Consider the following 27,789-nt stretch of genomic DNA (forward strand, 5'->3'; position numbering starts at 1 on the left):
ACACACTTTGTACTTCAGAATTTAAAACAAGGGAAAAGTGAATAAAAATCAAAGGCAATACTTTTTCAAGGTAAGGAGACTCGAGGACCAGTTCAAGGATACAGATTACAGTCAATAGGCCTGCGCCAGTGTCAATGGAGCAGATGCTCAGTTGCCGAGGATTACACGGTGAACAGTTTGAGATTCGAGATGCCAAGAGTTTGTAAAGATTGTCAAATGGAAGGAAAAGTTATAAGAAGGAGGGACGAAAGAACAAATCTTCATGGAGGAAAAGGGCGCACCCCGATTCTGGCTGGTCAGACGGAGAGAAAGACCAAGTATGCACAGTACCTTATTCAGTTGGAGAAAAGCTGGTGCCACGGCAGTTGTTCCTGGTAGTTCCTGCAGACTCACGGTTCCTGCGGCTTCAGTCGTGGGGACAAATAGGAGGCCGTCTGGAGAGATCTGCACTACCCAGGGATGAGGCCAGCAGCAGCAAGAAAGACAATGATGAATAAAGGGTGTGCTCCTTTAAATCACGAGAGGGCTCTTCTGATGGCTATACGGACCACTACAGCACAGCAATGATTTCGACCCAGCAGAGGATTCTCTGACTGAAGAAAAGACGAGCTGGTTGATCCCACCAGGCTCAGGGGAAGAAGACTCCGGACTGGATCTTCTCTTAGTCGTTGAAGGGGTAGATAGTTCAGGACTGCAGCAGGGCTTCACCGGGACTCGGGGTTGCAGCAGCTGTCTTCTTCTCTGCTTCTCTTTGGTTCCTTGTAGTTCAGGCGACTCTGCCTTCTAGCTCAAGAGTCCTACCTTTTATGCCAAAATCCCCCATTCACACAGCCTGGCAGTCAATCACTCAGCAGGGGCGTTGTCCAGCCCGGACAACCACCTTGGCCAATCAATACAAAGTGCAACTTGGGTCTCCAGGGAGATCCTGTGCAGGGGATGACTACAACCCTGCCTCACATTCAGCCCACCTAGACATCCAGACGCCAAAGGAGGGCTTCTGGTCAGAAGCCCGCCAAAGGTCGGCAAACAAAGGAGGCAAACTTGGTTTGCCGCGCAAAGAAACACCCAAGAAGGATGTTAACAAAAAGAAATGGGGATTAAACCCAACTGGAGCTGAAATAAAAAGTATTTGGGCTAGCAGGTTTAAAGTTCGAGGCTTCTAAAATAGCCTAAAACAATATAACGTTATGTAATATAATCGATGTAGGAAAATTAGGGTAGATACCACTGCCACCAGCCAAGTCTTAATGTTAAGGGAGCAAAACAATGCTCCAAGAGGTACAGATAAAAAGGGCTAAGAATTAACCCTTTCCAATACTCCATATAAGATGGGGTGTACTGGATCTGTGGTTAATTGACTATGTGAAGTTAATGGCAACTTTACCCTTTTCTGGGGGACAGTAGTCAGCCCCAGAAATGGGGTCGGTGGGAAGTCGAAATGACAACCCTTTGTCACTGCACTGAAGGTGCTGTGTAACACAAACAAGTGTGGGTCTACTGAAGTGGTGTACTCCAGAGTCCACAATCACAAAAACAGATGAAATACACATGGCAAAACACAGGTAAGAGTGTGGGGAAAGCTCACACTCTTACCAAGTGGAAAAAATAAACTCCAGAAATCCAGCAAAGCTGCTGAGGGACTCACTAGGTAAGGGAAATTAGCCATAGAATGAGAATTCTCCCTAACACTCGCCCCCCCCAGACTAAGGGACAGGAGGATTTAATCCACTCCTGGATGGATCTCATACCTCTAGTCAGTTATAAACATCCTAGAGAGACCATCAGCATTTTGGTGGTGACTTCCTGCTCTGTGCTCAATGGAAAAATCAAACCCTTGCAGGCAGATTGACCATCTGAGTAACTTTGGGTTTTCCCCTTTCATTTGCATCAGCCATCTCAAGGGTTGGTGGTCAGTCTGACTAGTGAAGGTAGAACCATACAAGTATGGCTAAACCTCTTCAGTGACCACACAATAGCAAAACATTCACGTTCTATTGTTGCCCACCTTGTCTCAGGATCCTTTAACTTCCTTCTAATGAAACAAATTGGATGCTCCCTACCTTTCTCATCCAGTTGAATACGGACTGCACCTATACCTACATTAGAAGCATCAGTTTGTACAATGAAGGGTTGGTGATAGTCAGGAGCTCTTAGGACTGGAGCTTGACAAAGGGCTTTCTTTAGACCTTCAAAGGCTTGATTGCACTCCTCATTCCACCTGACCTTTTTAGGGAATTTTGGAGAAGAGATGACATTCAAGGGAGAAGCTATGGTCCCATAGTTCTCAATGAAGTTCCTGTAATACCCATTGAGACCTAGGAAGGCTCTCACTTGGGTTTGAGTAGTAGGGGTGGCCCAGTTTTGTACAGCTTGTACTTTGCTAGGCAATGGCCTTATTTCACCTCCTCCTACCTCATGTCCAAGGTAGACCACTGTACCGGGACCAATTTGTTTTGTTTTGTTTTATTCTTATTTATATAGCGCACAACAGCCCGAGGACTTTGTGGCACTTGTTACAGTACAAAGCTTAGTTACTTAGTTACATGGTCATTAACAATATATATACAGGTTGCAATATAGTTACATAGTCATTAGCAGTATATATACAGGTTACAATATAGTTATATTACATTTGTGTTATATTACAATGTACATGGCAGAAGTGGAGGAGGCAGTCCTCCACTTGCTAGTTGAGGAGAGTGGCCTTGAGGTTGTTGCGGAAGACAGAGATGGAAGTTTCAGCTCTAAGGGTGGCAGGGAGTGAGTTCCAGAGTTTTGGTGCAATATAGGAGAAGCCTAGACCTCCCGCTGTGGCTCTCTTTATGCGTGGTTTGTGCAGCTGGTTGGTGTACTGAGCTCTGGTGGGGCGAGTGGATGTGGTCCTTGATATTGCTTCAGATAGGTATGCTGGAGCGGTTTTGTTGATGCACCTGTGAGTGATGGTGAGGATTTTCAGAGTAATACGGTCTTTGACCTGGAGCCACCGTGCTTCACGTCTGGCGTGGGATATATGGTCTCTTATAGGGATACTCATGGCGGCTCTGAGGGCATTGTTTTGTGTGGTTTGCAGTCTGTGAATGTTTTTGGCTGAGGTGCCAGCTAGAAGGGCATTGCAATAATCGAGTTTGGCTCCTATAGTTGCTCTAGCTATGGCCAAGCGGTTGGGGGTGGATAAGTAGGGTTTAATGGCATTGATGAGTTTGGTGCTGAACGCTGATGCAGAGGCTATGGCGCTGACCTGTTTGTTCATCGATAGATTTGCATTAATGTGAACACCTAGAGTCTTGACAGAGGATGATACGGAGATGGTTGAGTTGTTTATGTTGAAGTTGTTGTATTGGGGGCTTAGTTTCGATAATGTGTTTGTCTGGCCCAGGATGAGAATTTCAGTCTTCTCCCCGCTAAAACAGAGGCCATTGATTGCCATCCAAGCTTGGATAGTGGCATAGATGTTGTGAAGGGCCGTGGCGTCTTGGTGATAGAGTCCAGATAGGGGTAAAAGTACTTGAGTTTCGTCTGAATAGTTGTATGTGCAACACCCATGGAGTCAAGTAGGTCGAAGAGGGGTTTTGTGAAGAGGTTATAGAGGGTGGGAGCTGTACAAGATCCTTGGGGGACAACGCAGTTTATAGTGGTAGGATCTGCGTTAGCTGTGTCAGAGTACACCTTCATGGCTCTTCCTTCAAGGAAGGAAGTGATCCAGGATGGTGCTTGATTAGAGAAATGGGCTGCATGGGTGAGGTGGGTGGTGAGTGTTTGGTGATCTACCAGGTCAAAAGCAGCTGATAGATAGAGGAGGAGGAGCAAGGCAGGTTTGCCTTTGTCCATGATCTGTGAGATTTGATTTTTTAGGTCTAATAAGGCGGATTCTGTTCCATGCCCGACACGGAAGCCAGATTGTCTTTTGCCTAGTATGGAGTTAGCTTCTATGTATGATTGGATCTGGATGTGAGCTGCTTTGTCCAGGATTTTTAGGAGGAACGGGACGGTCGTTATCGGTCTGTAGTTGTTGGGTTGCGCTGGGTCAAGTGTGGCCTTTTTTAGAAGTGGCCGCACCCAGGCTTCCTTGAGATTGTTTGGGACAGTTCCTGTTTGGAAAGATGCGTTAATGAAGGCAGTAATCAGGGGTGCTAGGTCATTGGCGCATTCCTTGATGATTTTGGGAGGGCAAATGTCTGCTTTGCAGAGGGATGGTTTGAGGTTTTTGATGAGATTAAGGACCTCAGGTTCAGTGACGTTTCTGAAGGAGAATTGAGCGTGATTGAGATTACTACACTTGTCTTGTGTAGGGCGGTTGGTTTTTTGGTTTGGGAGGGCTTTGCAGTGGTTTTGGATTTTGTTCTGGAGGAGTTTTATTTTGTTGAGCATGGCGGACTGAATGCTGGCACACCAGGAATTGTCTTTAGTTATCTTGTCAGCGGTAGCCGGAGGAGTGACTAATTCATTAAAGATTGCGAATAGTTCTTTAGCTTGGGAGTTGGCCTTTGAGATCCTATCATTGAAGGAGTTGGATTTTGCTGCTACAATGGCTTTTTTATATTGGAGGGCTATTTGTTTGAAGAGGCTCTTATTTAGATCACTCGGATCCGTTTGCCAGTCTTTAAGCGACTGGCGCTTTTGAGCTTGCAGGGTTTGGAGTTCTTCCGAGAACCAAGAGTTGCAATGAAATGATTTTTTGCTTTCAAGTGGGGCTATAGAGTTTATGGCATTGGTGAGAGTATCATTGAAGATAGCTGATAGTATATTTGGGTCCTGAGAGAAAGGTGGTGCTAGGGAGGGGCTTTTAAGGTGGGGACGCAAGTTGTCTGCGTTGAGTTTTTTAGAACTTCTTATTGTGGCAGGTGGTGCGTGGGTGAGAGTCTTAGGTTTAGGGTTGGTGGGGATGAGGAATTCGATGCATGTGTGGTCCGTCCAAGGAAGGGCGGTGTTTGAGGTAATGTTGGATGCACAGTTGTGATCCATGACCCAGTCAAGGGTGCAGCCTTTGGAGTGAGTATGAGTGAGGACTCTTTGGGAGAAACCTAAGTCTGTGAGTTCTTTAGCTAGGGTTGCGGCGGATTTATCCTTAGGATCATTGTATCCTAAATTTAAGTCTCCTAATAGAAGGATTTTGGAGGATTTTTTAATGTTGTTGCTTAGTCGTTGGAAGAGGTGCTCTTGGAAGTCAGCTGGGAGTCCGGGAGGTCTGTATAGGATGTGGATGTTGATTAGATTATTGGGGGAGAGCGTAAGCTTGGCTGATAGGATATCAGCATTACCACCCCATGTACTATGGTCTGCTAATCTGATGGATAGTGAGTCTTTGTGGATAAGGGCGACTCCCCTCCAATCTTATCACATCTATCTTGCCTAAGGATGGTGTAGCCTGTGGGTAGGGCTAGTGCGATGGCTGGGCAGGAGGTATCATTGAGCCAGGATTCAGTGATGCAAAGTAAGTCCAGATTAAGTGTGGATAGTAGATCATTTATCTCGAGGGCATGTGCAGGTAGGGAGCGTACGTTCAGTAGTGCACATTTAAGAGGTGGGTGTTGTGTGGCTTTGATGTTTTTGTTTGTACTAGTATGGGGTGAAGTGTGCTTGTTGTGGTGTGGTAGTGAGGAGCTTAATGTGAAGTAGTGTAGAGGCATGTTGGGGTGGTGGGGGGAGAGGGACAGTGCCTATGCTCATTTTAGCATGGGGTAGTGGTGCAGTGCAGGTGCCTAATCTTGTGTTTCTAGTCGTGATGGGTGTGGGTGAGCAGAGTAAATACCTAGGAAGTGATCGATTTCTGAGATTGCGGAGTCTGGTGACTAGGCTAGGTGGCCGAGACTGTGTGATGTTGTAGTCTGGTGCTGCGGCATGTGAATTTAGTGCCAGGCGCTGGGTGAGGTGTGCTGGGAATATGTGGGGAGGCGTAGAGGCCATTATAGTGAGGGCTATAAGGATGGCTGTTAGGCTGGCTGAGCAGAGTGTGGCAGGGAGAGTGCGGGAGAGTGAAACTATGCTATGAATGGGAGGTGCATTCTTGGGCATCATGAGCGTGGAGAGTGGCTGTGTATGTGTGTGTGTGCAGCTGGTGTGTGCTTCTGGTATGTGACAGAAATGACAGGGGGATTGTGCGACTAGTGCTAGGTAGTTCAGGGGCAGGGCATAATAGGTGGCAGTACAACAACATACAATGCCTAAATTCGATTTTCTAAGTGGGGCAGGCAGAGGCTAAATGGTGGCAGGGCATAATAGGTAGCAGTTGGCTGCACAAGAGGATACAGTACAAGCGGATAAGCAATACTGGTGAATGCGCTAAATAGTATATTGAGATATTATATAACAACAATAGACCAGGTGATAGCAAGCAATTGTCCAAAGTCAGTGAAAACAGAGGCACCCATGAGGTGTACTGCATGAAGGGATTAGGTGGAAAGGTTAGGTTCTGGGGAGGTGTGGGCAAGCTGCAGGGTCAGGGCAGGCTTACCAGAAAATGGGCAGAGTCCTTAGCCCAGGCCTCAGGTGCCTCCGGACAGGCTCCAGACAGGAAAAGTTCCTTGTGATGAGGATCCTTTGGATGAGGGGGCCGGCGTTTGCCTGCCGGCGCCTGATTGGCCTTCTGTAGTTGCAGTTGGCCAATGGGGGCTCTCCTGGATGTCATGTGGTCGCCTTCTTGGCAAGGAGGAGGTTGGCGGCCATGTTGAAGCAGGAACACCTCATGTGTTCCAATGGAGGCACAGAAAAAATGCTCGAAATGCACTTTTTAGGTCGTTTTTTCAATAAAAATATAATTTACACTGCTCATGTGTAATTATGGGGCTAGGAGGAGCACTTTTCTGTGGGTGGGATTTTCGAGCTCAGGGGGCTAAAAATAGGCAGGGAGCCTACCTTAGAGTAGATGCACTCCTGCAGTGTTGAGGGCTCCTGCACCTCAGTGGTCTTCTGAAATAATGACATTTACTTGCCTTTATGGTCAGATGGGCCTGTTCCAGAGCCTGCAATACATATCCTAGGTGTTCAATATGTTCTTTCCATGTAGGGCTGAACACTGCAATGTCATCCAAGTATGCCATGCAGAAGTCCTCCATCCCATTCAGAACTTGATTGACCATCCTCTGAAATGTAGCAGGTGCATTCTTTAATCCAAAAGGCATTACCTTGAATTGGTAGAGGCCAGCTGGGGTTGAGAATGCAGTTTTCTCCTTGGCATGGTCTGTCAGGGCTATTTGCCAATAGCCTGACGTTAGGTCAAATGTGCTGAGGTACTTGGCTGCGCCAAGTTTGTCCACTAGCTCATCTTTCCTAAATACATGCCAACACTCTCGATTTAGGCGGGAGACTCCCGACTTTTCTATTAGAAATATTACTTTTTTTCACGTTCTCCCGCCTAAGATAATTCCAGTGTCAATACATTCCTATGGGGAAAACTACGTCTTCCGATTTTCTCTCTCAAAACTCCCTCCTAGGTGCGTTGGAATGTTGGCATGTATGGTCCTAGGCAAAGGATGGGCATCGGTCTTGGTGACTGCATTCAAAGGTCTATGGTCCACGCTGAATCGCAACTCTTTGGATCCTGCCTTTGGTACAAGCACATCTGGGCTAGACCGTGGGCTAGTTGAGGGCTCTATAACCCCGAGATCAAGCATCTTGTTGACCTCATTCCTTATATGGGTTCTTACATTGTCTGACATTCTGTACCCCCTGCTTTTGACAGGCAAACAGTAACCAGTGAGTATATCATGCTGGCCCCAAGGGGTCAAGCCTGGTGAGAGTGAGAACAGGGAGGCAAACTGATTCAACAGTAACTTGCACTCATCCTGCTGGTCAGATGTGAGACTGGAAGAGAGATTAACTCCTTCCACTTGCTAATCTAAAGGTAAGCCTCTGAGGAGGTCAGGTATAGGTTCACTCTCCTCCTCCTCCTGAGCTGAAGCTAAGAGCAATGCTCCTATGTCAGGTCTAGAGACATAAGCCTTTAAACGGTTGGTGTGAAAGACTCTAGGAGCCTCCTTAGGATTGCCTAAATCCACCAGATAGTGTACCTCTCCAAGTTTACCCACAACTTTGAAGGGTCCTATCCATTTGTCCTGCAAGGCCCTCTGCCTTGTGGGGACCATAACAAGAACAAGCTGGTCTTGAGTAAACTGAACCATGTTAGCCTTCTGGTCATGCCAATGTTTGACCAGAGCTTGACCAGCCTTCAAGTTATCACTTGCCTCTGCCATCATGTGTGACATTCTCCTCCGGAGATCTATCACATAGTCAGTCACTCTGACTGGCTTGGGGGAAGGAGCACTCTCCAACCCCTCCTTAATCAGGGCCAATAGACCTCTAACTGGATGGCCATAGAGAAGTTCAAAAGGACTGTAACCTACACCCTCCTGAGAGACTTCTCTATATGCAAAGAGAAGGCATGGCAGTAGAAGGTCCCACTTTCTTTTAAGGGGTTCTTCTAAAGCACCTATCATGCTCTTCATAGTTCTGTTAAACCTCTCTACCAGCCCAACGGTTTGGGGGTGGTAGGCAGTAGAGAACTTGTAGGTGACTCCACAGGTTTTCCACATGGCTTGGATGTAGTGGGACATAAAATTTGATCCCCTGTCAGATATCACCTCCTTAGGAAAATCTACTCTGGTAAAAAATACCAAGTAGGGCCTTAGCCACAGCCGGAGCCGTAACAGTCTTCATAGGTATGGCTTCAGGATACCTAGTGGCTTGATCCTCTACTACCAGGATAAACCTTTTGCCTGAAGATGTGGGAGGGTCAAGAGGACCAACAATGTCAATCCCGACCCTCTCAAAAGGAACTCCCACCATTGGGAGAGGCACCAAGGGTGCCACATTCTTGGCTCCACTTTTGCCAGAGGTTTGGCAAGTGTGGCAGCTCCTGCAGAATTTGTCTACTTCTGAACCCATCTTAGGCCAGTAGAAGTAAAGAGAGAGCCTTTCTTTGGTCTTCTTAAAACTTAAGTGACCAGCCAAAGGTACCTCATGGGCTAACTGCAGAAACTGGAGTCGGTTCACTAGAGGTACTACAAGTCTTTTGCAGTCTCCAGGGGTTCACTCAGTCGGTTCACTGCAGAAGAGGCCATCTTCCCAGTGCAACCTATACTTTCCAGGCTCAGTCCCATTGAGCTGAGAAGCTGCCTGTAGGTAAAGACCTTCAAGAGTAGGACACTCTCTTTGTCCTCTGCTGAAATCTGCCCTGTTGGGTCCACCTTCTGCCAGTAAAGACTGCAGCTCAGGATGGTCAACAGGGTCAAGATCTCAAACCAGAGTAAGATCTTATTCTAAACCTGATTCCTCAGTATCTAGTTGAACCATACAGGGTTGAACCTCACACTCATCCTCAGCTGGTGGAGGAGTCACTGAAGTGACTTTGGACAGTCTTGGAGATGTCCTTCTGGGCACAGGAGTGCTTGTTGGTTTCTTGCTGGCAGACTTGGGTTTCCCCTTTGTCTCTTTCTGTCCTGCAATAGCAGTAAGTAAGTCCTGTCCACTTGGGGTGATAGTTTCCTCTATCATGTCCCCAGGAGAGCCTCTCAAGGTTCTCTCCCTTGCAGACCTTGTGAGCTCATGCTTCCTTCTGCTGGGGGGCCTGGGGGTACTAAAGACAACTCCAAGAGTTTTAAGGTCATTACCCAGCAGGACCCTCCCAGGTATGTTATTTTGCACACTTACAGGTATTCTGACAGTCATGTCATTACACTGGATGCGCGCTGGTATCTGGGGAACCATTTGCACAGGGCCTCCAGCTAAATTGGTTAGGTGTTTGGGTGCCTTAGCAACATCCTACACCTTGAAAAAACATTCATCAACCACAGTTATGCTGGCTCCAGTGTCTCTGATGGCAGGGGTTTCCTGACCATTCACAAGAACACTATCTTTGTAATACTCTTTAGTATTATCTGGGATTGAGTTATAGACATCTAAGTTCTGTTGTTCCCAAAGACCCAAGGACACAAAAGAAACACTAGCCGAGATTCTCATGGGCTTATCAGGTAGTAACTGAAACTTACCACTGGCTATAGGTACTTCATCCACCTGGGAGAAGGCTAAGGAGACAGTGTGGACCCCTGAAGGTTTACCCTTACATCTGGGATCCCCTTTCACATGGTCAGTTGACCCACAAACAAAGCATTTACCATATGCTCTATTGAATGGAGGTTTGTTCTGACCTCCATCTGGTTTGGGACCAAATGGTACACTAGCCTGATTCGGTTTCCCTTGTGGCTTACCCTGGTTATGTTTGTGGCCCTTTTTTGGACTGGAATTATTGGAATTCTCTTTGTTATCTTTCTTTGGCTGCTTTCCCTCATCCTTTTTCTGAGTTACCCCAGAATCCTTGTGAGTATCCCTGTTGGCAACCCACAAGTCAGCAGCCTTAGCTAACTTCTTAGGATCTATCTCCTTTGAATCAGCCAAATGATGTCTAAGTTCAGGGGAGCAGACATCAAAAATAAACTCCAACATTACAAGATTCCTCAAACCTTCATAAGAGTTTACTTTGTAACCCTTAACCCAACCGTCTAAGTTTTTCAAACATTCACACACCCAGGTAGCCCAAGGGGTAACGTCATTCTTTTTGAGGGTCCTACACCTCTTAAGGTACTGCGACGGGGTCTTCCCAAATCTAGCTATTAATGCTAGCTTCACACACTCATAATCCTGTTTATCCTCCTCCCCCAACTCCATTACAGCATCACTTGCAACAGGGGGAGGCCTAGAGAAAAGCCAAGGAATCAAATGATTCTGTGAGATACCTTGAATCCCATGATTGTACTCAAACATTGCTAACCAATCCAAAACATCAAGTTTAGTCTCATACATACCAATCTTTTCCTTTGGCAAACGGGGTCTCTTAGGGCTGGAAGACCTAGAAGACTCTGGGAGAGAAGCATTTTCTAAAGACAATTTCTTCATTTCTAGTTCATGGTTCAACTTCATTTCTCTGAGCCTTAACTCTTGATGTTCATGGCAGTTTGTGCATCAATACGTTTCACTTATAACTCAAGTCTCATTTTCTCTAGTGCAATAAACTCAGGAGTAAGTATAGGACCTGTGGGGATCCCTGTGGACAGAGGTTGTGGTTGCTGAGCAGGCAAGGGGTTGGTAGGAACTCCTAACAAAGGGTTATCTACTTCTTCTTCAACACTCTCAGAATCAGAAACATCAGTATCCACATTTTCTGTAGTGGTAGGCCCTTCTGACCCACTCTCCAGACTTTGTTTTCCTAATAACTCAAAACTCAAAACCTCAGCAGTGTATTTCAAGAGACCCTCTTCATTGTAGCTTTCCATATTTGAGGTGATTTCTTTAGCTAATAGAATTTGTGGTGTTTAGCCTTGTGGTTAGTTGACCCAAAGCAATAGTAGCACTCTAAGTGTAATCACTCTACTTTCAAATCCTCACTGCTGTACACCAGTGTTGGGCAGAATCCTGTGCAGTGCCCTTAGGGACCACTACACACAATTAAGACTACATGTGGTAATACAAGTTCATTTATTTTTAAACCATCTGTTATAAAACACTTCACTTCTATAGATTGGAAACCACACATAAAATACACCACACACAACCAATTCCACTTGTGCCAGTAAATTCAAGGTAAGTACAGTAGGATTTGACAGACCGGTGTTGCGATACTAACGCGTACCCGCGGATACAAATGCTCACGAAGTTAAAACACACTTTGTACTTCAGAATTTAAAACAAGGGAAAAGTGAATAAAAATCAAAGTCAATACTTTTTCAAGGAATGGGGACTCGAGGACCAGTTCAAGGATACAGATTACAGTCAATAGGCCTGCACCAGTGTCAATGGAGCAGATGCTCAGTTGCCGAGGATCACATGGTGAACAGTTCGAGATTCGAGATGCCAAGAGTTCATAAAAGATTGTCAAATGGAAGGAAAGGTTATAAGAAGGAGGGAAGAAAGAACAAATCTTCGTGGAGGAAAAGGGTTCACTCCGATTCCGGCTGGTCAGACAGAGAGAAAGACCAAGTATACACAGTACCTTATTCCGTTGGAGAAAAGCTGGTGCCACGGCTGTTGTTCCTGGTAGTTCCTGCAGACTCACGGTTCCTGCAGCTTCAGTCATGGGGACAAGAAGGAGGATGTCTGGAGCGATCTGCACTACCTAGGGTTGAGGCCAGCAGCAGCGAGAAAGACAACGATGAATAAAAGGTGCACTCCTTTAAATCAGGAGAGGGCTATTCTGATGGCTATCCGGACCACTACAGCACAGCAGTGATTTTGACCCAGGAGAGGATTCTCTGACTGAAGAAAAGACGAGCTGGTTGATCCCACCAGGCTCAAGGGAAGAAGACTCCGGAATGGATCTTCTCTTAGTCGTTGAAGGGGTAGATAGCTCAGGACTGCAGCAGGGCTTCACCGGGACTCGGGGTTGCAGCAGCCATCTTCTTCTCTGCTTCTCCTTGGTTCCTTGTAGTTCCAGAGGCGACTCTGCCTTCTAGCTCAAGAGTCCTGCCTTGTATGCCAAAATCCCCCATTCACACAGCCTGGCTGTCAATCACTCAGCAGGGGGGTTGTCCAGCCCGGACAACCACCCAAGCCAATCAATACAAAGTGCGACTTGGGTCTCCAAGGAGACCCTGTGCAGGGTGTGACTACACCACTCCCTCACATTCAGCCCACCTAGACATCCAGACACCAAAGGAGGGCTTCTGGTCAGAAGCCCGCCAAAGGTCGGCGAACAAAGGAGGCAAACTTGGTTTGCCGCGCAAAGAAAGACCCAAGAAGGATGTTAACAAAAAGAAATGGCGATTAAACCCAACCGGAGCCGAAATAAAAAGTATTTGGGCCAGCGGGTTTAAAGGTCGAGGCTACTAAAATAACCTAAAACAATACCGCATTATGTAATATAATCGTGGTAGGAAAATTAGGGTAGATACCACTGCCACCAGCCAAGTCTTAATGTTAAGGGAGCGAACCAATGCTCCAAGAGGTGCAGATAAAAAGGGCTAAGAATTAACCCTTTCCAATACTCCATATAAGATGGGGTGTACTGGATATGTGGTTAATTGACTAAAGTTAATGGCAACTTTATCCTTTTCTGGGGGACAGTAGTCAGCCCCAGAAATGGAGTCGGTGGGAAGCCGAAACGACAACCCTGTGTCACTGCACTGAAGGTGCTGTGTAACACACAAAAGTGTGGGGCTACTGAAGTGGTGTACTCCAGAGTCCACAATCACAAAAACAGATGAAATACACATGGCAAAACACAGGTAAGATTGGGGGAAAAGCTCACACTCTTGCCAAGTGGAAAAAGTATATTTCAGAAATCCAGCAAAGCTGCTGAGGGTCTCATTAGGTTTAGGGAAATTAGCCATAGAATGAGAATTCTCCCTAACACTGACATTGTAGCCATGATTGTAGCCATGTCTAAATGCCTTCATTCTAAATAAGATCACAGGACTGCACTGCAACAAACCTCCCCACCTCCACTTGTGTTGCTTTTCTTTTACTTAAATTAAATTAGTTAAATAAAAAAAAACATACAGCCTTGAACTCTGGTCTGCCAGAGTTTGAGGGCCAGCATTTAACCACGAGGCCACAACAACTTGGTGCTGCATGGGTCATAGATGTCATACATAGCCTATAATTTAATATGTTCTTGCAGAGACCGCTTTCATACATTTATTTTTTGTGTCATTCAAGTGATATGGCCAATTCAATCACTCGTCAATATACACTCCTAAATGTGGGATGTATTTACCCATGCATCCGAGCCCTACCTCAAAACTGTGCAGTACTGACATGAAAACATTATGATGGCCAGAGCTTCCCAGAAAATGCACAGGGAAATGCAGGAAGAATAGGCTGCCACCCATTTTTGCCAATGTTATGGGCACAGAAGGACACTGCCTAAAACCACCATTGGACTACCCGCACAGTAGTCTGAAACCATTGGGAATGGCAATGCTGATTGCCAAATGCAACCTAGAATTGTGGGGAATTCATTCTTAAATCCCAAAAATGGGTGCAGTACCAGTACTCACCACTATCCAAAAGCCGGCAATTTAAAACAACACCAGATTTTACTTTTTTGTAGAAAACTGAATAAATGAACCCAAAACATGCCAAAGAAAGACTTACTGAGAGGTGGATACAATGTAAAGTGATATTCTGAAGTGACTTGAAGGTTTATAACAAGACTGGCTGAGCTGTGGATTGCAGCAGTTTAAGTTGCACTGGATTAAAGACACTAAAATCGAAAATGTTTAGATTAAATGAGTGACCTATGTTGGTGTCACATGCCTTTGTAACTGTTGAAATGCCATAGTTTTGCACTTAGAATCAGCATTCTAGCTGCATATGTAAAAATGTTTAGTTTTATTTGAATGCAGGAACTGGGGAACAAAAAGTGACATTTTATCTGAAACTGGCTTAAAGAGATTCCAATTCTGCCTGGCAACTACCCCCATCAGGAGTGAAACTTGAGTCACAGCTGTGTTCCCAGGCCTAGCTGCCCTTTTGCTGCTCACACTAAGGATATGCCATCTATCTGATAATTGAATTACCTGTGCTCTGCAGGAAAGTGAACAAAGCCCGGTCCTGGCTCAGGCAAAGGTTTTATTGGCAGGAGTCGTAAATGGTCGTAAAAAGTGGCTTCCTCCTGAGGAAAGGGGAGGAGCACTGCCTGTGAGAGCAAGCTGGCTTGGCAGAACTGGAAAAACCAGTATTTATACCTTGTGCTGAGAGGAAACCACACCCCTTTGGAGCCAGAACATAACTCTAAAAAGATGAATAACTCATAGAGCGGACATGTGAAAATTTTATAAATGACACCATAACTCTTGTGATTTTTCTGCCCACATTTTAAGAGGTTTTTCGACCCGGTGGCATGTTCAGGGGGGTGTCAGCGGAAAAGTGGATATTACTCTAAATGTATGCATGTTAAAAGTCTGAAACTTCATCAGTTAATGTCCATACTCCCTGCGCACATGTATGTAAAGTTGGGTCAATGTCAGAAATTGAAAAATCAGTTAAAAAGTCAATTATGTGCCATTTCTGAATGCAAGCTCTTAGAAACAGCAGATTTGGACAGAGACATGGCTAAATTCAGCCACACCATGTATATGTAATTTCAAGCAACTGTGTAACTGTGAAATATGTCTTTTATTATCAAATATAGAATGTGTGCAATCTGACAGAGGAGTGTCCTATCTGCAAGCCATAAAATGACATCCCTCTGACTCACAGTTCATTCCCCAATCAAATGATAAATGGAAGTTTGACCAATTAGAAGCTGAGAGAGAGGTAGGGTCAGTGATGCTAGAACACACCCACATTCTAAACACATAAAAGCAGACAGACAGGACAGATAGGGACTTTCAAATTCCATCTGCAGCGGGACGCTCTGCCGGAAAAATCCATACTTTACCTCCATCAAACCTCCAGAGAGCCAAACTAGAGACTTCAATCTATCCAGAACTAAGAGACCAGACCAGAGAGAAAGCAGTGCTGTACCCAGAGAGACCCAGACCAGCAGAGAGAGCTGACCCAGATCACTGTGAAGTGCAGAGGCCAGACCAGACCAGACCAGAGTCCAGTTTAAAACCCTGACCAGATCCATGGCGAGGCCCATTTCACTCAAGAATATAGTGTGAGTACCTAGAAAACTGTGCAGAACCAATCTCTTAGTTAAAATAATATAATTCAAGCTATTTTAATCTAAGTAGAACTGTCTCCTAACTGTCACCTGTCATTTGTAAAGCTGTCACTTGTCATTTCCTAGTTGCAAGCTGCACGTGTCTTTTTGAACTTTAAAATTTCAAATCTGAAAAACGACCTTTATTTAATCGCTCATATCTCCGCAACCGTTTGTGCTAGAGACTTGCAGTAACTTTCATTTGGAAGATGAGATCCTAGGCTTTCCTAGGACCCCAAAACGATAGAGATAGTCCTTGTGGTTCCTCTGTAATAGCGCTCGGCGCATCCGCGAATTTTGCCGCGATTTGCAAATTTCTTCATGTTTAAAAACTGCTGCTGCTTGCCTTCCATTTGCCAGAAATTCGTTTAACCTGCTAACTATCCCTGCATCATTGCTAGTGTGAGCCTGGACTAATATTAACTAGATACCACTCACCCTGAACCTCTAGAGGGAATCAAAAGCATTTTAGCATATTTTTTAATTCATTGCCAGCACATATCAAAGCAATTTGGGCCTGTGTTTTCAAACTTCTGTAGTCTAAGCTTGCTGGGGTGAACTGATTTACATTGATTGCATTTCTGAGAACTGTGTGTTTTCCTTCCATTTCCTTGCCTTGCATCAAGGGGGGGGAGGGGATTGCCAGAGAAAAGTGATTACATTGTTTGGTTGAAATCATATTGAGTATTTTCTGTACTGCATTCATTGAATATTGCATCCACCTGAGCTTACATAAAGCATTCTGTACCACCTTCCTCTTTTGTTCCTATTTACCAGTGTGCTACCTTATCCATTTCATGTCAACTCATTAGTGATTATAGAGAAGCGTGTTAGTGCCAGATTCTCCGTTGTTAATATTTATCATATCAGATTAAGTGTGCTATTCCATTATTAATTTATTATAAAGTGTGATATATATATATTTTAAATTATCAAATAAACCTTTTAAACTTGCAAAACAGAACTACTTCTTGGCTCAGTGGGGTCAGGGGGATTCCAAGAGAGGGGTGTTATATAGGGGTAGTCATCCAGAACGCATGAACTGGACATAAAGATATATCAATAAGGGTTTTCATTCAGTATTCTAGACTAGGCGTTAACTTAGCTGTAGTGCTGAATTGAATCCTCTTACAAATTGGGGGCTCGGGCCGGACGTTTGGGTTAGAATACCACTTGTGCAGCTTAATACAGTGTGCTAACTGACGGGATACATACATCCAGTCGGATCACCACGCTGCATTACGCTGTAAAGCATTCCTCAAAAGGGACACTCCAAGAAAAGTTCTGTTCTGCAAAAATAAAATACTAACTTCTGTAAGTCAGGACAGAGACCAATCTCTAGAATGACGACCTTAGTAGACATGAAAATAGCCAGAGAGCACCTCTTGCATAAGCTATTTGTGAGAGGTGAATGGACCGAACAGGGCCAGGATGCGTGGTTGCAGGCCATCACACAACAGGTCACTGAAACAGGGTCAGATATATATAGAGATCAGGGTCCCTTACATGTGGCCCTGAGTGAGCTATATATGGCTCCTAAAGCCAAAGAGGAACACAATAAGATTGCCAGGATAGCAGCATACCTGTACCTATATATGGGAGACATGCAGGATAGATGTGCTGAAAGCCAAAATCTGGCAAATAGGCAACAGATGGTGTTAGAGAAGGCCCAATCTGACCTGGTCTCTTCTGAGCAGAGGCTGCAGAGGAGCCAGGAGTCAGAAGATGATAGTAGGCAGCACATCATTAAAATAAAGAAGGATATGGATGTGCTGCAACAGGAAAAGGTAGAACAGGATACTAGATTTCTGGCCCTGCAGAAGGAGCACCAAGACAGTTTGGACTCCTTACTGCAGAGCCAGAAAAAGCTGGAGCAACAATTAGACTTTAACAGGGCATGCACGGAGCAGGTAGCCACCCTGCAAAGTCATCTAGATAGAGTGAAGGTAGAGAGCAACAAGCTGATCTTGAAAGACCTGGATACCCAGGCAGAGTTTGATGAGGAGCGCCAAAAAGCTGGTGCCCTTCAACGGCAAAGGGACGACCTGGCGGCACAAATGCAGGCTCTTAGTCAGGAAAGAGACGCCTTAGGCCAGGAAGTCTGCCATTTAAAAAGGAAAATGGAAGAAAATCACCTGGCCCACCAGGGACTGGGTGACCTCCAAAAAGAACACCAGAACTTGTTAGAGCACACCAGGAGGGTGGAGGATGCTCTAGCAAGAAAGGAGCAGGCCAATAGGGACACAGCTCAGGAGGTAACCCTCCTGCAGCAAAGACTGGCCCAGTTCTCCAGGACCAACCAGGAAGCACAGAGGGAAAATGAGGCTCTCTGCCAGCACAATGAGAGGCTCCAGCAACAGGTAGCGATGCAGGAGAAACTGATAGAGTCGAGTAAGGCCTTAACAGAGGAACTGAAAGCACAAATGTAGGCTCTTGCATTGCAACAGGGAGCAGGGGCGGATAGAGATGAGGTCCGCTGGGAAAGAGAGACTCCTGACCATAACCGCAGGAGCCCTAACACCAGGGGCCTTCATCTCCCCCAGTCCCTGGACTCTACCACCCCCATGTCCCCTGGCGCACATGAGCACAGGGCTGCAGGGATGGCAGATTACTATCCAGCTAAGAGTATGGGGCTCATAGGCCAGTACCACTCAGGAATAGAGGGGTGGGCATCCGGGTATGGGCACCCAAGTACAGTACAGTTCAGTGGGGAACCCCAGGAGAGTAGGCCCATTAAGGGCATCCTGAAAACCTCTGCCCAGTTAGGTCAGTGGAGGGGGTACCCATCAAATCCTGGCAGCAAGGAGGAATCTGAAGACTCCTCTGAACTGCGCAGGACACAGGAGACCAGGTCCCCACATTCTGCCAGCCATTCCCAGGCTCGCAGAATCCGGGAAAACCTGGAAGATCAGACGGGAACCTCTGGGAGCAGTGCCTCTGAGTCCGAGGATGAATGGACAAGGGTTACCCGAACCAAAAAGGCCAATAAGGCAAAAAGGGCCTTGCTTAAGGACCCCTTAAAGCAGATTAAGGCGATCAGGAGCGTCATCACGCCTTACCATAAGAACGCTAAGTATTCTGTTTGGGAGCACTTAGAGTTGTTTGAACAAATGATGGAGACTTTCCATTTGAAGGACAGCCAAAGCTGTATTCAATATGTAAAGTGGACATTCTCCCCGGAATACTCCAGTTTCTTTGCGGGGCTGGAGGATCAAAATCATTTAAGATGGTCCACATATAAGGCGGCCATCCTGAAACATTTTTCTGTTCACAGAAATCCTCAAGAGGCTCGCAAGGCAGCCTACAATTTGCAATGTGGGGAGGATCAGGCCCCACAAGAATTTGTGCAGGAGTTAAAGCGTGCTTTTGCACAGACCACAAGAAGGGTGCGCACAGATAGTAGAGAGTTCATAAATACGTTTTTCCATGCCTTGCCCAAATACATCATGACCCAGCTCGTGAGGGATTTTCACGAGAAAAGATCCTTAGATTGGGTCATTGAACAGGCTACCCGGATCTATGAGGTGCAGAAACCGATAGATAGCAAAAGTAATGCCCAGAAAAACCCCAAAGCCAACACCACCCCTGCTGCTGCCAAGGTGGCAGAGGTAAAGGTCACCCCCGTTTTAGATTTGGAGATGGGGGGGCCTAAAAACCTACCTGCACCTAATAATGCTAGGCCCAGGAGGTCCTCGGGTCAGTCACAGACAGGGAGCCAAGGAGGCAGCCCCACAAATGGGGTCCCTCGCTCTCCTGATTATGTAAGTCCCCGTTACAAGGGAAATCGACCCATCCTGGGTTATGTGTGGACTCCTCCAGCCCAAGGGGGGGGATCCAGCCAAGCACCTAACCCAGGGAACTTCCCTCCAAACTTCCCACAGGAGGGCAGAAATTTACCAAACCCTGGGCAGAACTTTTTCCCCAGACATCCACCCGACGTTCATCCCCAAAACCATCCATCCTTCTTTCCCCAATTCCCTGAGCCCAGACCACTGAATCCGGGAGAGGGGAGGCCAAGGGTGGAGGGGTACCCAAATCTTCCCAACCCGGGGTATTACCAGAGGAGGGATAGCTACCCTTCCCGGGATCAGCCCAGGGGAGAAAACAGGGCCCCGTATCAGCCTGAGCGGGTTTCCCAGTTAGAGCGCCAGGTTCAAAACATGGCGCGGGATCTGGGTCACATACTGAGGGCTCAGCAGAACCCTCAGATGGGCGTGCCGGCGCAGAACGCACCCAACTCTGGACCTGGTGCTCCAGAACAATGACGGGGGCAGCACCCCGATAACTCACCGGTTCCCAGGGAGGAGGCACAAAGGGAAGGGGGGTGTAAAGCCTTGGAGGAAACTTCCTTCCTCACTTGTAAACAGCCCCTGGAAACCCAGGAACCGGAAACGAAATCTCTTGCCCCTGAAAGTCTGCCTCCTAAGGAGCAGAGGGGGGGTAGGAGAAACAAAAGACCCAAACAGACTCAGTTTGAGGAGGAGGTACAGATCTTCCAATTTGAGGGAGAGGGATCCTCAGAGGATCCTGAGAAAAGGATCTTCTCCTTCAGAGAGGGGGGAACTCCTCCCAAAGAAAAATGGTCCCTAGGAATGCAAATCCAGACTGGGGAGATGTGGAGACTGAGCTACCGCCGCCCACCATCTCATCCCAGAACCAACAGCAAGAAAATCCCCTGGTTCAAACCCATACTGGGGACTGCCTCCAAAAAGGGGGGGGGCGGCCCAGAACTGGAACCAGGGGAACCCACAATGGCTCTGATCTCCAGTTGCCAAATTTTTCTTTCAGATTCCCAAGACTCTCCACAGAATTCTGCCCAAATCTCTTCGCTAGCAATGTCCAAAACCAGAAAGTTAGCCCACCAGTTGTCCAAAAATGTACATTATCTGTGCCCCCTTGAGGAGAAGGAGGGAAGATATTATGCCCCGGTACAAGTACAGGGGCAGGGTACAATCTCGGCACTGGTGGACACTGGATCTCAAGCTACCCTTCTGTCCAGAAGGGCCTTTGATGAACTGAATGCAGGAAGGGGAGAGAATTACCAAATTCCTCTCACCTCTCTTCCTGGACAACTGCAGAACTTTGACGGGAAGGAAATTCCCGTCGAGGGGACGGCAGATTTGGACATTAAAATTGGGCGACATAAGTTGAAACACCCGGTCATAGTTGTGACCCCAGAGGGCACCCCTTGTTTACTAGGGAATGACCTCCTGAGAAGGTTGTCACCCCTAATAGATTGCGTAAACAAGGTCCTCTGGACCCAGACTAGCCGACCGATAAAATTAAAACAGAGTGTCAACCATGTTAGTTTAAACGGCACCTGCCACATGGTTGAACAAAAATCTGACCAAGTAGAATTTCACTTCCAGAACAACCAAATTCCAGACGTGACAGTCATAGCAGTAGGACAACAGACTGGTGATGGGGGGTCCTCTCTATTTCTGAAAATCAACCTTCCTTCCAGTCTAAAGTGGTATTCCACGCTGGAAGGAAACACTCTGAAATTCTATACCAATCCACAATCTGAAACTCCCACTCCTATAGTCCAGAAAGATGTGAAATCAGCTCAGAGCCTGGCTGATATTCAGCAAATTGGAGAGCAGTTGTTCATCCCTGTTCAGTTAAATGATGGGAAGGACTCTGTTCTCGCTCGAGTGTGTGTGAACAACGGTAAGAGCTTCATCAGCGAAGCCATGTTCCGCCAACTCCCAAAAGATCCAGCCATTCCCACCTTCAAACTGATAGACAAATGGGAAATGGACCTGGAAGCACCTAATTCCAAACATCTCCTGCCAAGCAGGTGCATGCTCAAAATCTCCATTGGCAACAAGAGCATAGTCCACAATTGTTGGGTCGTGCGAGACGTCACTGCCGCCTTTTACTTAGGCAGTGACATTCTCAATCGCTTTGCCATTAGTTTGGACCTAATAAACTTCAAAGCTTGGTCCCGATTAGCGGATAATCCCATGAGCTTTGATGATCCAGAAAAAGCATTTAGGTCAGCTCAATTGCTACCTTATGCAGTTGAAATTCAGGTTAAAGAGGAAGTCACCATCCCAGAAAGGACCCGACAATTCTCCCTGGAAGTGAAAGTTAAAAGGGGACAAGAGTTGAAAAACCCTGATGCTTACATACATCTAAATGCTTCTTTCCAACAGCAAGGGTTGGGGGTAAACCCAACTCCATTAGTCAACATAGAACATGACACCATTCTAATAGAGGTGGATAACAGCGACTTAAAGAGTATTACTCTAGCCGCAAGCACCATTATTGGAATGGCGGTTGATGACCGACATTTCTCCATTGATCTTGTAAATGAACTGTTAGGACCAATCCCCAAGGACTGTGTTGACAGTGACAGTGAGGACAATACAACACCAGACAGGATTTTCACCCGGCATGGGGGGAACTTCCTGGTGTACACTTCCTGCCCCTATGGTAAGGAAGATGTGACGTGTGACTTCAGGAGGGATGAGGTGATTTTCCAGGTACATGAGGGCTGCCTTTCCCACCTGAAGCCTCCGGTCCAAATCAGCACTCTGACCAGGGACTTCTCCACCCAGCTGGAGGAGGCCGCGGAAATAGCCAAACCAGAAGTCTTTCCAGGCTTCAGGCAGATGGTGGAAGAGAGAGTCAACCTAGCTGATGCCTGTGTGACTCTGGAACAAAAGCAAAAGTTGAAACAAGTTTTCTTGGATTTCCAAGATCTCTTTGCGGTAGACTCATATGACTGTGGTCGCACTGACATCCACACAACAACAATCCCCACGGACCCTGGCATGACTCCTGTGTTTGTGAAGCAATATCGCTTGCCTCTCGCATCAATGGAGTCCCTTACTGAAATAATTAAGAACCTTGAGTCCCGGGGAATAATCCGTCCAGTCCACAGCACCTTCAATAATCCGGTGCTGGGAATATTGAAGCCAAACGGCCAGTGGAGACTCTGCGCCGACCTTAGGGAGCTCAACAAACGGGTCCATACTTCCCGATGGCCTCTGCCCTACATTGACCAAGGTCTGGCCCAGATTCAGGGGTCACAGGTATTCACTGCAATAGACCTGACCAATGGATACTGGACCGTGCCTGTCAGTAGGGAGGACCAATACAAACTGGCTTTTACCTTTGGGGGCCAGCAGTACACATGGACCCGGACTCCCTTCGGATACCTCAACTCCGGCAATGAATTCAACATTTTCCTACATAAGGCCATGCCCGACCTGGGTGCAAGGGGTAACCTGGCTTATGTAGATGATGTCCTCATCAAAAGTTCATCTGTGGAGGAACACATAGCGGAGATCCGTTATGTTCTGACACAGTTGAGGGCTGCCGGAGCAAAACTTTCCTTTCAGAAAGCACAGTGGTGTAGAACCCGTGTTAATTTCTTGGGGCATGAGATTACTCCTCAGGGTCTCTGTCCCCAGGAAAAGAAAGTGGAAGCACTTCAGAAACTGAAAGACCCCACAACTCTGCGGGAACTAAGGAGCCTCCTTGGACTGACTAATTACAGCAGAAAGTTCATTGAGGGCTACGCAGAGATCACCAGACCCCTGATTCATCTCCTGAAGGGGGGGGTCAAGTGGGAATGGGGTCCAGAACAAGCCGAGGCGGTAAAACAACTCAAAAGAAGCCTCTCACAAGCGCCTTGCCTAGCTTACCCTGTCAGAAACAAGGAGTTCTTCCTGGAGACGGGGTTCTCTGATACGTGCTTGACGGCAGTATTATACCAAAAGCATGACAAGGTCAATAAAGTAATCTCCTATGCGAGCAAAACTTTATCCTCTGTGGAGGAAAAATTCAACGATTGTGAGAAGGCACTCCTGGCAACGGTGTGGGCATTGAAGAATTACCGCCTGTTTATCCAGGGGGAACACATCATAGTGGAGACTCCACACCAGCCTCTGCAATATCTCCAAAGTGACAGAATCCGGGCCGGAAATGTGAGTAATTCCCGAATTACTTCCTGGATTCTGTCAATGCAAGGCTTTCCTGTGGAGGTCAGATATGGCCAAAACAAGAAGAGTCCCCTCGCGCAAGGTCTGGCTGACTTGCATGATTGTGCCAGAGAAAACTGTCTCGAGGACGAAAGTCTGAAAATCAAGGACAACATGGAGGCATACCTTAATTCCCCACACAAAGTCTTTGAAGAAGACAAGTGTGAGGGAATGCCCACTGTGTATGTGGATGGATGCTCGTACCATGTTGACAACAACGGGGAGAAAGAACTGGTGGCGGGCGTAGGGAATGCATGGGTGAATGAGTCCCCAGAACCCTCCGCTGGATACAAAATTGGTCCCCGAAGTAGTCAGGTGGCAGAATTGATGGCTGTGCATCAGGCCATCCTCACTGCTGTCCAGCATCAACTCCACGAACTGGTCATAATCACAGATTCGGATTATGTACGGAACGGGTTCGTGGAGCACCTGGTTAATTGGAAAACCAGAGGCATGTTATGTGCTAACAACAAACCCTTGAAACATGGGAAGTTGATCCAAAACATTGATGATCTGGTCAAATCGAATGGGATGACCATCTATTGGAAGAAGATTAAGGGTCATTCCAAAGTAGAGGGACCAGACAAAACTGGAAATGACTTAGCTGATCAGCTGGCCAAAACCGGGGCCATCCAAGGGGATCTAATTGAGATTGAGTCCCTGTTGGGGGAAATCCAGGTCACTGCTATCACTAGGTCCCAGACAAATGCTCACAACGACCTTTCAATTGCACAATGGAGTAAGGAGACCCCTGATGCTGATTTGATTACCGCTCAGAAGGGGGATCCAATTATTGGTAAATTTTACCAGCACCTTGAGGACCCTGAGAACTTTCCCCTGACGGATACCGATTACATTGGGAAAGAGGACCTAAGAGTGTTGATGAAATGTCCAAAAATGTTCCGAATCCAAGACGGTTTGTTGGTAAGGAAATCCAAAGCTGGCCACGATCAGTGGGTGGTTCCTACCTCATTCCGAAGCCTGATGTTAAGTCACGCCCATGATGCGGCCACCGCCGGTCATAGGGGGTTTCACACAACACTGGAAATCTTAAGAGAGGTTGCATACTGGCCACACATGGGGCAGGACCTCGACCAATACTTGAAGGGGTGTCTTGTGTGTGCACAATTTCAGCCATCATCCCTCACGCACCGCGCGCCTTTACAAAAGAGGGGGATGACACTGCCATGGTCAGATTTACAAATCGACTTTGTAGGCCCTGTGATTCGCTCGGCTAGGGGGAATAAGTACATGTTGACCGTGACATGCTTGTTTACCAAGTGGGTGGAATGTCTCCCAGCCCCAAATTGCAAGGCAGAAACTGCAGCTGCCTTGATGATTAACCACATCTTTTCCCGTTTTGGTCTACCTCAAAGGATTGAGTCAGACAGAGGTAGCCACTTCACCAGTGAAGTAATGACAAAGATGTGGGAGATACTGGGGGTCAAGAGAAAGCTGCATATTGCTTATAGACCAGCTTCTTCTGGGGCAGTAGAGAGATATAACCGAACCATTGTGAGCATATTAAAGAAGTTTGTGGCAGATTCTGGGCCAAGTTGGGATATCCGATTACCTCTGGTCCTAATGGCCATCAGATCTACCCCTTCATCTGCAACCAAAATGTCACCATTTGAGTTGATGACTGGGCGCAAGATGGTGCTTCCTCAGCATTTGCTCTACAGGACCCAAGAGCAGACACTGATAAATGCCTCCACAACTCACGAGTATGTGGAGAATTTAAGGAAACACCTTCAACATGCTTTTGCTTATGCTCAGCGGAATCTAGAAAGATCGGCTGATAGCATGAAGACCCACTATGACCTGAAGACTTCCAGGAAGGAATATCAGGTGGGGGACCGGGTCTATCTATACAACTTCCAAAGGAACCAGGCCAAGCAGCGCAAATTTTTGCCTACGTGGAAGGGACCCTTTGAGATCGTCGATAAGATCTCCCCTGTGGCCTACAAAATCCACATCCCCAAAGGTCCTTTGGCAGAGGGGGAAGACAAGTGGGTCCACATAAACCAGTTGAAATGTTGCCATCCCAGGCACACTCTGCAACAACTGGAGGAATCCTCTGGAATCCTAGCGGGTACTGTATCAGACTAATTCTGTTCCAATCATAAAACATACCACATCTAGTCTCTAAAATATTGTGATTTGCATGAAACTGTCTCTTAGTTATGCTGTTTTTTTTTTTTTCAAAATAAGAATGTAATGTTTCGTGATGATGAAATGCATATGCTGCCCCACTATCTCAACAGTGGTGGAAAAACGTCTATGAGTAGGTATTGCCGCTCTTCCTTTGTCGTCCTAGGAGAAAGAAAACCTTGAGACGGGCCAAGGAGGACGATCCGGAGACCGGGAGCTGAGACGCAACGGGCTCGGGGTACCGCCCAATATTCCCATCAGGACCGGCGAGGAGAACCGATCGATCCGACCGGATGGAGGAAAAGATGCTGAACTGTGCCATCTATTGGAAGAAGATGAGGAAACATCCCAGATCTTGCGAGTCCCATCAGTGAAACGGAATGGCCATCGCAAGAGGGGGCCTTGTGGGATGTATTTACCCATGCATCCGAGCCCTACCTCAAAACTGTGCAGTACTGACATGAAAACATTATGATGGCCAGAGCTTCCCAGAAAATGCACAGGGAAATGCAGGAAGAATAGGCTGCCACCCATTTTTGCCAATGTTATGGGCACAGAAGGACACTGCCTAAAACCACCATTGGACTACCCGCACAGTAGTCTGAAACCATTGGGAATGGCAATGCTGATTGCCAAATGCAACCTAGAATTGTGGGGAATTCATTCTTAAATCCCAAAAATGGGTGCAGTACCAGTACTCACCACTATCCAAAAGCCGGCAATTTAAAACAACACCAGATTTTACTTTTTTGTAGAAAACTGAATAAATGAACCCAAAACATGCCAAAGAAAGACTTACTGAGAGGTGGATACAATGTAAAGTGATATTCTGAAGTGACTTGAAGGTTTATAACAAGACTGGCTGAGCTGTGGATTGCAGCAGTTTAAGTTGCACTGGATTAAAGACACTAAAATCGAAAATGTTTAGATTAAATGAGTGACCTATGTTGGTGTCACATGCCTTTGTAACTGTTGAAATGCCATAGTTTTGCACTTAGAATCAGCATTCTAGCTGCATATGTAAAAATGTTTAGTTTTATTTGAATGCAGGAACTGGGGAACAAAAAGTGACATTTTATCTGAAACTGGCTTAAAGAGATTCCAATTCTGCCTGGCAACTACCCCCATCAGGAGTGAAACTTGAGTCACAGCTGTGTTCCCAGGCCTAGCTGCCCTTTTGCTGCTCACACTAAGGATATGCCATCTATCTGATAATTGAATTACCTGTGCTCTGCAGGAAAGTGAACAAAGCCCTGTCCTGGCTCAGGCAAAGGTTTTATTGGCAGGAGTCGTAAATGGTCGTAAAAAGTGGCTTCCTCCTGAGGAAAGGGGAGGAGCACTGCCTGTGAGAGCAAGCTGGCTTGGCAGAACTGGAAAAACCAGTATTTCTACCTTGTGCTGAGAGGAAACCACACCCCTTTGGAGCCAGAACATAACTCTAAAAAGATGAATAACTCATAGAGCGGACATGTGAAAATTTTATAAATGACACCATAACTCTTGTGATTTTTCTGCCCACATTTTAAGAGGTTTTTCGACCCGGTGGCATGTTCAGGGGGGTGTCAGCGGAAAAGTGGATATTACACTAAATGTATGCATGTTAAAAGTCTGAAACTTCATCAGTTAATGTCCATACTCCCTGCGCACATGTATGTAAAGTTGGGTCAATGTCAGAAATTGAAAAATCAGTTAAAAAGTCAATTATGTGCCATTTCTGAATGCAAGCTCTTAGAAAGATTTGGACAGAGACATGGCTAAATTCAGCCACACCATGTATATGTAATTTCAAGCAACTGTGTAACTGTGAAATATGTCTTTTATTATCAAATATAGAATGTGTGCAATCTGACAGAGGAGTGTCCTATCTGCAAGCCATAAAATGACATCCCTCTGACTCACAGTTCATTCCCCAATCAAATGATAAATGGAAGTTTGACCAATTAGAAGCTGAGAGAGAGGTAGGGTCAGTGATGCTAGAACACACCCACATTCTAAACACATAAAAGCAGA

Source organism: Ambystoma mexicanum, chromosome 4p (assembly GCF_040938575.1).
Source record: "Ambystoma mexicanum isolate Mex_15411 chromosome 4p, UKY_AmexF1_1, whole genome shotgun sequence".
NCBI classification, from domain to species: Eukaryota; Metazoa; Chordata; class Amphibia; order Caudata; family Ambystomatidae; genus Ambystoma; species Ambystoma mexicanum.